Source organism: Ciconia boyciana, chromosome 23 (genome assembly GCF_034638445.1).
Source record: "Ciconia boyciana chromosome 23, ASM3463844v1, whole genome shotgun sequence".
NCBI lineage: Eukaryota > Metazoa > Chordata > Aves > Ciconiiformes > Ciconiidae > Ciconia > Ciconia boyciana.
This window is the reverse complement of record NC_132956.1, coordinates 1,710,522-1,723,595: the sequence shown is the minus strand read 5'-3', so window position 1 is coordinate 1,723,595 and position 13,074 is coordinate 1,710,522.

Genomic DNA, 13,074 nt, shown 5'->3' with positions numbered 1-13,074 from the left:
ATTTCTGCCACTTCTAATTGCTCCTGCACGGGTAACTTCCCTAATTCAATTAAATTTTTATTTCTAATGAATACTGGTGAAGAGAGCTCAGTTATGAAACCAGCAGTATCATGGGATAATCGTGAGCCCATCTGAAGCAAACACATTCCCCCAGACAGGGAATGCTGTGAGCAAGCCAGAAAATTTTGTCTTCAATATATCAATAAAAAAGTTACTCAGAATTAAGAAAGTCTTTCATCTACTTTTGGAGTATCTTCATACAAAATGGAAATGACCTGGTAGTGGCCACAAAGCTTTTTGGAAAGCTTTAGCATTCTGAGTAATAGGTTCACATTTATATCACCTAGTGTTATAATCTGAATTTCCATCTCTCCCCCATCACTAGATATGAATTTTCTCCTAAGAACACTGATTTTTTGTATATTTTATGAATTCAATGTGCAGTAGAACCCACCATATGAACTCAAGGAAGATTAAAAGAGGCATTTAAGATCAGAGAGAATGAAGGTTACAAATGGTTTCAATTAAAGCTACACAAACCCCTGGATTCCCTGGATTATGTTTTCCACATTTCAATATTTGTCCATGATGTGCACACAAACAGCCCTCCAAAGAATCCTGCCCTCAGTAATTTTCCTTTTTCTTAATCCTCATGTACAAAGCCTGGCCTCCTGGGATATTAAGAGGATCTCATAAGGACAATCCAACTTCATATTGATTCTATTTCCCAGATCCATAAACTTTGTTGCCTTAGGAAACACAAGAAGGAAGAAAAAAAACAAAGCATGGTTTAATTTAAATACCACTTCTAGCAAAAGGAAAAAAACACAAATGGGAAAAAAAAGCAGAGGATGATGCTTGTTTGCTAAGATTGTGCTACGTGAAACAGGCAATATAAACTGACAAGGGAAGGAGATGATCATTGTTTGAATAACATCCATATCAACACAGACACATATGAATCTGGCAAGGGACATGGAAGATCCAAACTCTGAAAAACATTGATGTACCAGTAAATATTATTCAGACAGTGAGGGGGAAGGGAGGAGGAGCAGAGGCTTGCTGAGACTGGAGACAAGCTGGGAGAGACCGGAATAGTATTTGCTCCAAGTTACTGCTGGGCAGTAAACGTGCAAATCTAATTAAGGCCTTCCCAGCTTCTGTCTTTTTTTTTTCCCTCTTCTTTTTCCCCCCCCTCCCTTTTTCCATCTGGATCATCACAGTTAATTGGGGTTTCAGGTATTTTCTGCTAATTGTTTCGCTGTAATTAATCTGTCTCAGAAGAGGGAGGTCAATGCTGCTCAGCCATGGAGCTGAGCTGGTGCTTTGGAAGATGTGAGAAGGCAACCCACCGTGCCTTACAAGCACAACATATCTGTGCCCCACATAGTCCTACAGACACAAGCCAGTTTGAAAACACAACTGGGGAGAAGGAAAAATTATATGTGGCAATGAATACTCCAACCTTTACCTTTTATTCTGGTATCGGTGCCAAAAAAGGATGGTAATCCTACACTAGATTATCCCAGAGGTTTTTCTTTCAAAAGAAGTTTGACTATCTTCCCCCTTTAGAAAGTCTGGGGACAAACTTTTAAAAGTCTTCTCCTACCTTTTTCCTTCTTTTTTTGTGACAAATGAGTTTTCAGCCCATTTTGTCCTCATTTCTTGTCAGCAGAGCCATCCTAGCCTTTCTGAGGCATCTGCGTTTTGCGGGATGCAGCGTGCATCAGACACGCCAGCACACCCCGCCGTGCACTGTCCAAGCCGGCACTGCCCCCGCAGCACCAGCACCCTCAGCTGCAAAGACCTCGCACGGGAGGGGAGCCTGATCCCGGCAATCGGGAGCACGTTCAGGCAGGTGCTGCCCTCCCGTACCACAGCTTCAGCAGATCGACCCTTCTACCCATGTAGAAGTGTGGCAGCAAACTTCAACTACAACCAAAAGTTGGGGCCAGAACTTTTAATTCAAAATACTTAGGGTTGACGTTTGAAGAGGTAACACGACAATTCATTGTGCTAAATCAATTACCGATTATCAATATAGCACTTAGTGATGTATAATTAGTATATAAAAGATATATTTAGCTGTAGATTATACTAGTAATAAGGGCTACATGAGCAATAGCTGTATAATTACATTTTATGAATACAGGAAACCTTTGAGAAATGCTCCGAGATTTAATTGACATTTAACAAGATAACTACAGCAAGTTAATTAGAAATTATATGCTAAAAATATGAATTAACTTTTAAATAATATTTTAGCTTGCTGCAATATAGCTATAGTAGCTCGTTATATGCCAGTGAAACACCTAAATGAGATAGTTCTTTCAAATACCGTCTCTCTAATTCATTTTTCCACAAACTAAAGCCTGTATTATCAGCTTCTCATTCTGAATCCTTTTTGGTATAAAGAGGCTGAGTTGATCAGCTTAGTGAAAGACTTATTTTTATGGTCCTTTCATACTTTCTAAAAATGAGATTCCTCTTACATTTCTATCAGCATCCAGAGAAAAGATTTCAGTTCAGCTGTGCTTTCAGCTTTGAACCCAGAACAAAAATGCAAAGTAAGGCACTGACAAGCATTTAGACTCCCTGCAAGGTGATACATCAGGGATTCTGACAGTGCTAAAACAGCCAAAAATTTGGAGAATAAAACAACTCTGAACTGGTTCTGATGTGGATGGGTGTAATCACAAAGAAAATATAATAGCAAGTTCTTAGCACAGCTACTTTATTTTTAGATCTAGGTAAGGTAGTGCAGAGATGATGGAAATCTGGCTCAAAATTAAGTTTGCTATAGATTCTCAGGGGAGCCGTAGAGCAACGCACAGACACGGGCCTTTTTCACCTGCCTCCAGCATGCTGGATGAATGCTATTTCCATAGCTGAAGCACCCAGCAGCCCTGGGTGATCAGAAAGACTTGTGAAAGGCAGCAAGGACTTGCAAGTTAGGCTCCGAGGTGAGTGCCATGAGATCTAATGTCTCTACAGTTCAGCCACTGGTATTTTTTCTTATTTTCCATAAGACTCTTCACATCTACACATCATTTTGGATTTTGGGTTTCTTTATTACTCCCTGCCCTACCATACTTTGCCCATAAGTCACCTAGAGCTTAACTCATCTCCACTGTGAGTTTTGCAGCCCCTCAACTATGCATGACCCTGATCTCTGGCTGGCTAATCTGGCTGCATGGAAAGGGAATTAAGTTATTCGGAGGAGCAAATGGACTACCATTACTAAGAGAAAATGGTGCAATTTCTCCTGCCTCTTGCTCAGTATGTCCCAGCAGACTCCAAGGTCTCTCTTGCAATTTCTTTTTGCCAGCATGCCCTCGTTAGCATTCTGGACCAGGTACTCCAGATTATGCATACACAGAGCATACACGATTTAGTGTTCCTGCTCTTGAAAATGTCACTTACTTCAATATATCACAGGAGGAAATGGAGAAAACAAGATGATAAAGCAGTGAGGGATGGGCAAGATGACCTGATCTGCACCTGAGATCGCAATACTGTGCAGTTAATGTAAATTGAGGGGTTGTTTTTAAAATATGAAAGCCAGGCACAAGCAGAACACTTTGGACAAGAGATACACCAACTCTAGTCTTGGCCCAATGCCTGACTACATCTGAGTAGAAGTTAAGAAAAGCTTTAAAAATAAAAAGCAAAGCCAAAAAGTCAAATTGTCCCTGACCTCCCCTCTTAATACAGAAAAGGCAGGAGAGCAGAGTACCAAAGAGTTACACTCTTAGAGGGTCGTGTATTGTCCTAGTTATAAACCCTGTCTAACACTCACAAAACCAGAGAAGAAGAAATAGAAGAAAGAGGAAAAATGCATCAGAAAAACAGAGGATTTCTGAAAGACAGGATTCTGAGTAAAGCTTACCTTTCCACTGCTTTTGCACAGACTGTGCCTTCTTTTCTGATGAAGCCATATGGCTGAGGGCTTTTGATGAAGCCCCGGCTGCTGGTTACAGCATTTCTGCTGAAAGTTTTTCCTGCCATGAGCGCTAGCCACCATAGTTAAAATAGATAAATCATAAAAAAATAAAGTCAGTGTAACAGCCTTTCCTGCAGCTAACACCAAAGCCCGCTGCAAGCAGAGGTGTGGCCCAGGTTGCTGGGTTTATCTGCTCCCCGGGCCCAGGCAAGGGCCCACTTGCTAAGTTGCTGCAGCTGTGTCTTCAGCAGGACTTCAGGAATCCAGCTCTCCTTGAAGAGGAGAGCAGGTAGAGCTGTTAGGCGGAGTCCTTGCCGCAGAGTTTTCTTAAACACCTAGACAGCAGGGGAGGATCCATCTACTGCTTCTTCCCAAACCTCTCCCTCAAGAGTAATGATGGACCCTTTCAGGACAATGGGGTTTTATCCTAAGACCTATGAGGAAGCTTCGGATGTTTCACTAAGCTTCTCTGTGAAAATATTTTAAAGAAGATAAAGTACATGTTTATATAGGTTCCTCTTTTTACTTTTACTTGGTCAGTAGATTAGTCAAGATTGATTTTTCTGCATGAGAGGGAGAGGCCTAAGGTTAAAAGATAAAAGGGTAGATTCCTTTTAAAATGTAATTTAGAGTTTTCTGGTATTAGGTCCAGTATCAGCACAAAACCACTTCAATTTTCCAGGAGCACCTGAGACCCACTGTTCAGCTGCATGCAAGCAGGAAAGATCTCCTCCGGCAAATGGAACAGCTGAGGACCACGATGCCTGCAGTACCTGCCCCACACAGGGTCTCCTGCCTGGGGACCCCGAGCTTGCGCTCTCTAAACGTCTGCCAAACAAGAGAGATCAGCGACAAAAGTTCTGCTGGGGAGTTTGGCTTTGGTTCATTTGTTTATTTTTGCTGTAGTCAGTGCAGATTTAGAATTCAGCCTTCAGAGCACATCTTTAAAACATCTCCCCAGTCCCCCGAGGGTGAAGTCTGTGCTAAATAACCAGTTAATCACTGGTCGGTCTCAAGGAGCTCAGTGATCCAGACTAGAGAAAGATGCACAACGAGTGGCGCCGATGCCGTATTTACTTATCACCCACACGGTGCTGTGAAACTGGAGGACTCTCTCCCAAGTCCATGCTTTTATAAACTATGCATTGCCTCCTGATCAGCTTCTGATCGTTTGAATTCTCAGAGGGACAACCTGGAGCTGCCCAGTGCTGCAGGTCTGTCATCAGAGGAAACCCCTCTGCTGCCACAGCAACCCCAGCACGGGGACCGCGCTCCTCAGGAGCAATGGCACTGCTTGCCCCAGAGGGAGGACAGAGGGCAACATCCTTCGCTGTTCAGAAACAAAGGGCGAAGCTTAGACTTACAGAGAGGATTTCAGGTGATAAAGCTACTGCTAATAATAACAATAAATAAGGGGTGAAAGAGGCCTACGATATCAAACTGCCATCACGCTTAGAGTTAGGGCTCGACCTTCAGTTTGAGCTCAAGTTTGAGGACTTTCTTATCCAAACTTCTCCTCGTAACCGCTCTTGCCAGAGAGCAGATGATCAGAGTTCCTCACTTGGAGCAAACATGGGTTAGCTACCTGGAGTTTTCATTTTGTTGAAAAAAGCATCTTTGTACGACATGTCACGGTGGGCTGGGTAGGAATGGCTGGATTATTCACCAGGAATAATTGAGCTGATACATTTCAGCATTTTTCTTTGAATAAATTATTTGCAAATAAACATTTTCATTATTCGACCATCTCTGATGTTCCATTAGCATTCAGTGAATTATTTATTCAGCAGCTTTTCCCATCAATCACTGAATAAATTATTCGCAAATAAATTATTCTACCAGCTTTTGCTTTAAAGATGTCCCTTTGAGAACAATAGCTTCCCAGAATAGCAAACAGGCAAAGGGAGCAATTTAAAAGGCCCGATTCTCATCTCGGTTGTCTTGGTAGAAATCTGGAGGATTATCATGGAAATTCCCGGCCTTTTTCTGTATTTACACGTTTGTAAGTCAGCTCAGATTGCGGTACAAGAGTGCTCCACTTTGCTGAAGCCAGCACAAAAACATTCAGTGCCCTCAGAACCAAGTCTTTGCCTATATCCTAATAGGCAGTTTCATTTCCAGCTCACAAAATTGAGCTGGATTCAAGTGACCTCCAATCAAATCGACAGCTCTGCTCCCATAAGTGTCCAGGGAGAGACAGGCATTGTAGCACTACCCCAGATATCTCTTTCTCCCTCCTAGTCAGCCAGGCAGCTCCGTTACCGCACCTTCTTATGCATAATGCATTCAAATCCTGTCAGTACACCAGGCCCCAGTGTAAGTCTTGTTTGTGTCTGGGCCAAGGAGGATGAAAGCCTGTTAGAACTAAATGAAGGCTACATTTATGCCAATTTTAAGGAATAATTGAGGTGCGGCGCAGGGGAATTTGCTGAACTCCTCTGTCCTTCTAACAAGAAAGAGCCTCTTTTGTTAGGCAGCACAAAAAGTCACCCTCATTAAAACAAGCCATCTTTATCAAAACCACATGGAGGATTTATCATCTCACCCATATGTTGGTGCTTTTCAGAAAGATGCAGCAAAAAAGTGGGGGGAGACGGAGTATGGAGCCCTCATTTCAAGAGGGCTAATTATCAAAGCACCATGATCCTCATGTTGATATCAATCATGGCACCACGCGCAAGGTTGTGCCAGAGTGTCAGTAACACCAACCCTACCTGGGTTGCCTAGTAGTATCACTGCAATAAATAATTACTAATTTGCACAAAATGAACAAATGAGACACAATGTAATTGTATGAGGGGGGACAACGGAACAATAACATTAAGATATATAATTGACTTAATATCAGATGCTCTTCCCCCAGTGAACCTTTCTTCATCCTCAGAGTAATTGTGTAATGACATTTGTGTGTAATAGACTTGTGACATTATAAATGACACTTATGTCAGGATTGTCAGGCTGTGACAGCCTCAGAGACAGCTCCAGTGAGAAATTAATCACTTCTGAGGCTTGAAAGTTGCTCATTTATCGCTGCCAAATAAGATCTTGCAAAACCAAGATCTTGCAATGAAATGTAAGCTCCCATCCACCTCACTGTCTGAGGTATGTCTTCTCCCTACAGAAAATCTTCCTGGGGACCATGCGGTAATGGTCCCTCATTAACAGCAGCACTCTGCACAGTCAGCCTTTTTTGGCTCTCTTCTACTCAAAGAACACAACCAAAGATTGTGGGTTTTCTTCACCTCTCTACATCACAGCACCTTCTACCAGCTCTTTATACTGTACATACCTCTTCTTTAAATATACGTATGTGTAATATATGTATATATTAGCAGCTACGTGTTTCACATTTCCAGGACTGCAGGTCATGAAAGGGTTAAATTATTTGTTGGGGAGAAAAGGACATTTTGAAATGTACTGTACATAATGAACACAAAAAATAAAAGAAAACCTTCTCCAGATCAGTGTAGGGGCTATTATTAGACTATCAAACTGTCATTTTTCAAAGCATTTCAATTGTCGCAATTTTTTCTAATGGCTTCTAAAGCATTATCTAATGCCTGGGCCAAAAAAAAAGAAGAGGATCAAAGCACACTGAAAAGCACTAGGCAGACTGTATGACAAGTAAGTGTTCGCAGGCTAAACTCTTCCTATCTCATTTGCCTTCAAAAATATTTGTGAACCTCAAACCAAGATGGCTTTATTTCTATATTGTTCTTTAAAGATACAAATGTCCTTATGATTTTCCTTTTCTTTTTTTTTTTTATAATATAGAAACATGTTAAGGGAAAGGATGACCTGGTTGTAGTCCCTTAGCATTGCTGCTCTAGCTGTCATAACTGACACTCCACACTGGAGGTCCTACAGACAAGCAGGGAGATGTGGGATGTTCCAAAAGAAAACCAAAAAGGTTGTGGTAGATGAGGATGGAAGCAGCTGGAGAACAGAGCAGCAAAGAAAACAAGAATACATGGTGGATGATGCAAAGAGTCTCCTGCTTAACTCTATGAACTAAGTACCTCTGTGTTCAGCATTTGGTGGAATACATGGTCTGGGTGGATCTGAAGCACGTGGGAACGGCAGCGAGCTAGTGGTGATTGTTACCAGCACGGAGGAGGAAGTGCTTTTCCTTCTGATAACCTGGTACCCTCCTCCGACAGGATGTCAAGAGAGACAGAAGAGATATTCCAGCCATGGCTGTGGATCTCCCTCCTCCTTTACTTTCCTCAGACCATGATGTTGCCTTCTTGTTCCGTATTTTCAAACAAATTAATGAAATTATGTGCCTGTACAGAAGAAAATAAAAGAGATCAAAATTATTGGAGTAATGTACAAGTTGCCTACAGAAATAAGGAGGAGATGCCATTTCAGATAAGACTTTTGATCCATTGAACTTGTCATCTTTATAATCCTCGTGCTTTAGTGAGGTCTTTAGAAAGAGGTTACCCTCCCCATCATGCTCAGAGGAAGGCAGTGCAGAACCAGGGGCTGGGGAGGGCAGCAGCTCCTTCCTGCACACTATTGCAGTCCAGTTTGGAAGGCAGCATCAGACGCCTTTTCCCTTTGCAAGTATCACAAGAGGTAAAGAATCACAGTAAGATCAGCTTTCCACCAGCGACGTACAGAAGTGCTACAATTTACTTTTCCTAAACTTCTATGTGTGTGCACATGTGTAATTACAGTCATGAAAGTATGCATAATCACGAATGTGTTAATGGACATCTCCCCACAGGACTAGAAAATGAAAGCATTTAAGTTTTTCCTTAAAGTTATTGCCTGGATTGTAACTACAATCATCTCTTTTCAGAGGGAGGCAGGCGACGCTCACATCCCTCTGGCAGAACCACATGGCGGGAGCTCACAACCGGCCACACATTTCTGACGTGGAAACCACACCGGTCAGAGCAGGATCCCCTGCCCCACCTCCGCATAAACCGAAGGAGCCCGCAGAAGGTGTGCAAAGGTCCTGCAACATGGATGTGTCTCTCATGCAAAATCCTGCCAGCCCCTGGGTATGCGGTGCCCCACTCTCCGCCCTCCCATCACAGCCAGCTCGTGGGATATGGGGTCACTGGTGCAAAGACTCGTTATCTTTCTCTCTGTTGCCTTCCTGCCTCCTGAGGGAGACCATTAGGAATGAGTGCCCACAGCATCAGGGGCTGTGTCCTCCTCCTCGGACTTTGCTTGCCCCCCACCTCGTGCTCCCCCCAGCGCCCCACCGCACCATGCACGCAGGCGGGAGGGCAGGGCAGCTCACTGCCGCTCTCGGCCTCTCCAGGCACCAGGGGCTGTGAACAGCTTCACCTGCAATCCCTCTCCTACTACGCACGTAAGATTAGGCTGCTAATGTAACATATATTTTTTTCAGCCCCTATGACAATGGAATTTACAAACTGATTCAGCTTAACCGAGTGTGACTGCAATAGGCTAATTCCACATTCCTAATTAAATTACATTCTTTTCTAGGTGGAGGTTTATGAGCAGAGGTGAAGAGTAATGATACCAGCAAGCCACAGAATCACATGTACATGTTAGACCCAAGACTCTTGTCTAGGTGGCAAAATGAGTTATTCTATTTACATCTTTTTTAAATGTCACAGTATTTTCCTGTGTTTAATCTAGGGCTTGTTTATGCATAGAGTCATTCTCCGAAGAGGAAATGGGAGCTATTCAAAGGGAAATCTACAGACCTGACTGTAGAAAGGAAGTAATAAGTATCTGGATTTTCTCAAAAGCACCACTTCCTATGTACAAAAATACTGCTTTAAAAACAGCAACATTATTGCTGCTAGATGACTTAGGAAGTTATTGAACAGTGGTATGGAATTGATGTCAGGGATAGGAAGAGGAGTCCCGAGGCTGGTGTCTCTGCCTATAACCACAAGCTGCTTCTGTCGGGAAGAGAGCCCAAATTCCCCGTCTGCCACCCACCTGCAGAAAGCCACACTGCAAACTCAGCCAGCTTTTTTGCTGATGCTTTCCTCAGTGAACAAGTGATTGGAATCCAGCTTTGCGTTATGGATGTTCAGAGACAAAATATAGATCGCAGGCTTAGAGATGTTTTCTGAAATCATAAACAAAAAGGGAAGAAATGCAAGAACTGGACATATAACTTTATGGCCTGTGAAATTAAATTGCCTTTTACAGGTCCTTACCTTCGGATGGACAGTGAGAGGGTTTGTCATCTTATGGGAGACGAGCATTAAAACTTACCAGCGAAAGAGAAGATATTGCGCTGTCTGATTAAAGGTGCATATTCCCCATGAGCTCAGGGAGCCTGGATTTCAGAGCTAGCTCTTACTTATTTGGTCTCCACTGAGGAGGTCCAAGAAGTTTCAGACACATTGTAATTTCAGCAGGAATGTGCCTTGCTTTGTAGATCACCAGCGCTACAGAGTCATAAATACATGATGGCAAGGAGCAAAAATCCACATCATAAATCACTAGAGAGAGCAAGAAAACAGGCCAGTGGAAGGAAAAACTTTGAACCGATCTCTGAAAGTGTCGCGTAACCCTCCAGCGCTGTTCAAACCCAAGCTCTTTTCTTAATGCAAATCGTTCTCTGCATTGGCCTGTCAGGTATCGACAGTGAACGCATCTTACATGGAAGTAACTGGATTTTGCAGGAGAAAACCAGTGTAGTTTGATGGAACTGGTACTACGGATAAAGTAAGAAAGACAGCATCCAAACTTTATCACCTAATAGGTTTTTCAAAACCTATAATCTCCAACAGGTTTTTCAAAAGTTGCAAGTAAGTTACATACCCAAATCCTGTCTTATTTCAGTAAGGAGCTAAGGTCTTAATCTGATCACATGAATAACAGACCAACACATCCCATGCCATGCCCCCTCTCAAACTGTGGTTAAATCACCTAGAAAGATGAATGACATGGATATATAGGTTGCGAGTGATGGTGAATCTGCTCTATTCCCTTCGGAATTTACTCCAGAGGTCTGTTCTCATTTAAACAGTGTGTCTTATTTCCAAGTTAATTTTTTTGTAACTTTACTATTCAGACATTAGATTTCACAGCATCTACTTTCACGGCATTAAAAGAGCTTTAAAACCCACCTGTCTCACTCCTACTTTACTCTTTGGACCTGCCAGAGGAGTGAAGCGCTATTCAACATCAGAGATTTCAACATCCACGTTTGAGAGAAAGCACAGCCAAACTAAGCCAAAAATGATGGCTCTGTTGAAGTCAGCTGTGTTTCTGAACTCCTCTATTCAGAGAGTAAGGAAGTCAGAACCAAGCTTTTAAAAGCCCTAGGGATACAACATACAGCCCTCAAGTTATATATGTAATCATCAGAGAAATAACTCAGAAAAGGAGGTTGTCACCATATTTCAGCTCTAGTGTATTTAGTCTGTCCTCTTGTAGCTGCTGTTTCATACTTCATTCTGGCTACCTTCTTTGTAGCATTTGATTCCAATAAATTGATTTTGATGATGTACTGAGAATCAGGCAGATACTTCATTACATTGACTTGAGATCAAACTTAGGAAGACATAATTGAACCTTTACGAATCCTGCAATCTCATTTAGACGATCAATTATTTTGTTTATCTACTTAAGGCATGCTAATGGGAGCCAAGTAGAGTAGCAGGAAGAAACCAAGGCACTTAAGCCAGTGTGAAGTCTGTAGATGTACCTGAAACAGAGTTTTTAAGCTGGGGCAGGTGGGGAAGAGTATGGATTTAAAATGGTATCTAAAACAGAACATAAGAATAGTCACAGCAAGCTTCTCCAGATGCCACAAGCATCACATAAATGCAGCATCACAGTAGAATAATAAGCATCTTTTCACTTAAAAAAGCATACACCTTAACTTTAGCCACAAAGGGCCATATCACAAAGACACAAATCTAAAGATGCAGATGGGTACTTAGAGGAAAGTACAAAAGCATCTGAGCAGAGCAGGTACCCAATTCTCATGCAAAGCTCCTGCGCTTTCCAGAGCTTGAAAATTCAATACTTTCAAGATTCTGGCTGTAGTTCTTAAGTGCTGAGAAAGAAAAAGTAGTAATCAGCATAAATGAGAGTGGCTTTCAGAAGCCCAAATCACAAGGTGAAAAGAGGACTGGGTTGCAGGTTTGACAAGGGATGCGAGAGGCTGACCCTGGGGATGCTCTAAGTGACTGGGCTCTGGCAGAGCTTGGCTGCGAGGGGACACCCCAGCAGCACAGTGTCACCCGCAGAGAGCTCCCTTGGCACCATGCCAGAGCCATGCTGCCTCTGGTCTGGACATGCAGGAGGAGAAGGAAAAGTGCCTCTTCCCAAACTCGGCAGCTGTCAAAAAAGGTGAGAAAAGAATAGCAGGGAATTACAAGAGCACCAAGCCTGCAGGGGGGTGCTCATAACGTCCCATGGTGGTGAGCTGCAAGAAGCGAGTCTCCACAGACCACCCCTTACCTGTCCAGTGAAAACCTGGGCTGGCACTCGCTCTGCTCTAATTCCATGTCTTTCCCAACAGCTTCTATCAGACAGTGCCAGGGAAAGGTGACCCAGAAAGGCTCTCATTTACCCCAAAGCTGCTCCACCCCACTATGAGAGTGCAAGGCACTTCGAAACAACACAGATTTTAACAAAATGGTAACTGGGGACAAGACCCACAATGAAGTGAGCTCTGTGCCTCAGTGCCTGCTCCTGGGCGAAGATGTTTGTTCCTGTTATGATTTGTAGCTGGAATTTTCAGAAATGTCCACAAGATACAGGCACCCAAAATGTATCAGAAATTGAGTTAACTCATCTACACGTTTAAAAACTCTTAGCCACAATAATCATTATCATTATATAGTACTGTTATTACTAACAATAACACGATAATAATTATTACTGCTATTAGTTACCATTATTATTACTATTATTACTTCCTATAGTATTAGGGATCAATTCAGCTAGGAGACAAATGAGCATCAGGCTAGGGAGGTAAATGGGAAGGCTAAAGACAGAAAGCGAACGCTAGAATAAACAATCCTATTCCTTTTTTTGGCAGCAAATGATAAAAGATATCCAGCTGTCCTAGCTCCAAGGAGGGGCATTAATATATCACCTGATACAGTTGAAAAGCTTACAAAAACCTGGTTATATTTTTTAATCATCTTGCATTTTAGACCTTTAAAGTACAA